Source organism: Triticum aestivum, chromosome 6B (assembly GCF_018294505.1).
Source record: "Triticum aestivum cultivar Chinese Spring chromosome 6B, IWGSC CS RefSeq v2.1, whole genome shotgun sequence".
Taxonomy (NCBI): Eukaryota; Viridiplantae; Streptophyta; class Magnoliopsida; order Poales; family Poaceae; genus Triticum; species Triticum aestivum.
The window spans coordinates 723041784-723045470 of record NC_057810.1 but is presented as its reverse complement, the minus strand read 5'-3'; the positions used below and the strand labels follow the sequence as shown (position 1 = coordinate 723045470).

Genomic DNA, 3687 nt, shown 5'->3' with positions numbered 1-3687 from the left:
TGGTCAAGGGACATGCAACTACAATTAATGGCAGTTCTACTGCTGGCAGTTCTACTGCCGGCAGTTCTACTGCCAGCACAAGTATCTTTACCCGACAGTTTTTATGCCAGTACATTGATTTCACTAGCAAACTGTTCTAGGCATCCCTAAAGTAATATCCATTCATTTTATTCAAGCAATCATGACATACCACACAATTTATACATTCACTTCATCAATCAAAGTAACATATAGGCCTCATCAAAACCCTTAAAGTTGAGTCAATAAACATATATAACAATCATATATAAGGAGGTTGTGCCATAAATGGAGAAGTACATATACGTTTCTAGATGTGCCACACAACCAAAATGAAGTAGTGCCACAAATGGAGAAGTACATATATTTCTAGATGTGCCACACAACCAAAATGGGCAGAGCAAGTCTCCAGGTTCAACAAGGCATATGACATTATCACCCCACCAACTTAATTACAGGTCTTCCAAATCTTCAATGGCTTGAAGGTCTTTCAAACGTCCGTCAACTTGTGTGCCTTTCGGAAACCTGCAATAGATTGGAAACTCAAAATGAAGCTCTTGTTTCAGATTTTTGAAGAGACAATTTAAAGATTTTGACATGTAGCAATTTAACTCATTAGCATAAATAAAACTCTTCTAAATGTGTTGCACTTCATCATCACAGCAAGCAAAATCACATAATTAGATCAAGCAAGAATCATTTGCCCTGCACATACAAATATTATCCATGGTAAAATTTGGCAAACCAGAAATTTGTACATAATTGATTTACACCAAACATACCAAGAGCTAATTCTAAGTAGACAAAGTAATACCTAGTGAATATAAGCAGGATTCCATGGAAAAACAATATGTCAAGTACAACTTACTAATGAAAGCTTTATTTTCGTCAGCGGCATATAAGTGCTTTTGGGATTTAAGTGACATTAGTGGATGTAGGATAAGCTGATATTGCTTCTTGTTACTACTTCTAACATCGATATTGTTCCCTTCTAAAAAACACGACCACAGGTTAATATTCAGTGCAGAGTACATATTTTTACTTTGAGCAACCAATGTAAATATAGAGTAATTTAGTTTTAAAGCAACCATTGACCGAGACCACAGGGAATCTGGAGGAAGCAATTGCTGGAGATTATAGCTATGGCAGCGTAAGGAAGCAGTTGAGAAAGCAATATAAACACGAAGCTAAATGTGAGGCCTTTGTTCTATGACATGTCCAAAACTCGATGTTCATGATTCTCAATATTTGTCATGCTACTTTCAAAATTTACGTATATATTTCCTTTGCAAGAGTACAGTTTTGTAGTGATCAAAAGCTCCCTGTATGCTCTATGTACATAGTTAAATAGGAGAACAAGAGGGGGGAAACTATTACTCATCCCCTCAAACCGAGTTTTTGCCTAGGAAGCTGGCGGTTGGTGATGAGTGATCAAGTTGAGGATTTGTGGTTGTGGTATTTTGCCTAACAGGGCCTAAGTAAGCATATTATGCAAAAATAGACATCCATCAAGAAAAAGAATGACAGAATATCGATATAGAGAACTGTGTTTTATGATGCTGCTAATATTATTAAGTTGGACAAGTGAACATCAGATGGAAAACTGGACAAGTGAAAATAACAGATAATAAATAGAGAACTGTGTTTTGCGAAGCTTCTAATATTGTTAAGCAAAGAAAACGAGCTTGTCACCTAACCCAGACTAGCACATGAACAATATGAAAGACCTACCTATGAAGAAATTTTTACCAAATGAGCATTTTTCACCCAACTTGTTAGGCATACAAATAAGCGACCAATAGTTAATGCCATCACATCCAAATACTGTGCTTGTTACCTACGAACCATGAGGGTAGAATACAGAGAAAATAACGGGATAGAGTTCTCCATAGAACAAATGTACAGTACAAATCACACAACCCAGAGCAGAAGATAAACAAGATCAGGGACCTACTCATAGAGAAAATTTTAGGAAATGAGCAAAGCATCGCTATCTAGGTAGACTGCCATTCAAATCTGCATTTTATCACTTCCAATTTGATTCTACGAGGTAATACTAGCAGTAAGCTAACAGAGCAGGGTTCCGATGTGACAAGCAAAACTAAGAGGTCTGACTTGGCCAATATTTCCTGTTTCAATATTTTAAATCGCCTAACATCACAAACAAAGGTGCATGCAGTATAAGCAATGCATCTTATAAGCTTAGCTCTTTCTGAAGTGATCAATGCATCTTATAAGGTACTCCTTATAAGAAATAGTATTATCATGATTGAGAGGCTTTGAGTTCCTTCCAAATTTATCAAGATAACGATTGAATGTCAAACAACAAAGAAATAGTATCACATGGCGATAGCCAAGAGAAACATGTATATACCTCCTAGCTTGCTTGTGGTCACATTCCTTCTTTTGACATGTATTTGTCTTCAACATCTCTAGTCGTTTTGGACCTAAGAACTCGAGTTACTTCAACAGTAGGCATTTATGCAGTGCGCTACAAATAACCAAACAAGATGGTGTATAAAGTGCCTCAAAACTGAAGTAGTAGATGCAGTTTTATAATTGATGCAGTAACCAAACAGAAGCATGTTATATCACCTTCCTCCTGTTAGTTTGTCATTGACTGGCTCGGCCTCCAGGATCTTCATTTATATTTTAGGACCCAAAACGTTCAAAGTCTGCACCATTCATTGATATAAGTTTTCCTAGCCTCTCTTGCACTCGTGCTTCAGCATCATCTTCATCTCTTCCCTTTTTCCATTCTTTTTGCTTAAAAGAAAATTCATGGCACATTATAATTGACAAATTAGATTTCAAGTAGATAAGCAAGTAACTATGGAAGGAAAAGGAACACACTTTGGTTGCTAAATTGTAGGAACGGGTGTTCCATCTATATATGTCCTACTATGAGGTATATTTCTCACTCCAACAGATCTACATTAGCATCTCAGTAGGGTGGTAAAAATTGAACTTTGGCTTTGAGAAACCTAATGCCACAGTTATAACGATTCAACATGTGTAGTCCTACAATCAAGCACTCTACGATATAAGTAAAACTTAGACAAGATAGCACTTGTTTGCTCCCTGATGCAACCGAAGGCTAAATACAAAAGTTATATATGTTATGTTACGTAGAGCAAACATTTATTTAGGCTATAAACCTCACTTGGGTTCAAAGTGATTAAATCAGAACCGTCACCTTCAGAGAATACAAATATTACGTCAGTGCAATTAACAGAACCACCACTGATTTGACTTCCCTGGAGAAAAACAAAGTCCACACACTCCAGCACTATTGCACTCACCAATCCCATCTGAAGAACTCCTGGCTCAATCGACTGCACGAGGATCATTATAAGAAAAATAGTAGCATCAACAACATCATCTAGGACAAAGGCAGAATCTGAAAATGAGGGCAACAAGGTATTCGTCGCACGCGCCATACCAGCGTAACAATCTTTGCGCCCTCGATTCTGCTCTGTGGCCATGCACCTAGGGAGGAGGCTTGCTCAGGGGAGGGAGGGAGGGGGGTGGCTCACGAAGTAGGGTGGTCATGAGGGACCGCGTTCGACGGAGGAGGGTCGTCGCCAGTGGAGTGGCGGTTGTCCTTGTCAGTTGGGGTGCTTGGGGGCGACGACGGCAGTGGTCAGGGTAGAGGGCGGTCAGTGGCGG

The 3687-nt window shown here is 38.7% G+C and overlaps 1 long non-coding RNA gene across 1 annotated transcript; it reads right to left on the bottom strand.

The window, feature by feature from the left end:
* Positions 1–401: 401 nt before the first annotated feature.
* On the bottom strand, positions 402–2704 carry LOC123135217 (uncharacterized). The gene is made up of 4 exons (XR_006465848.1): positions 2614–2704; positions 2393–2509; positions 1750–1855; positions 402–543 (listed from the first exon to the last, which is right to left on the bottom strand). It is a non-coding gene; the product is annotated as an uncharacterized lncRNA (long non-coding RNA).
* Positions 2705–3687: the final 983 nt, after the last annotated feature.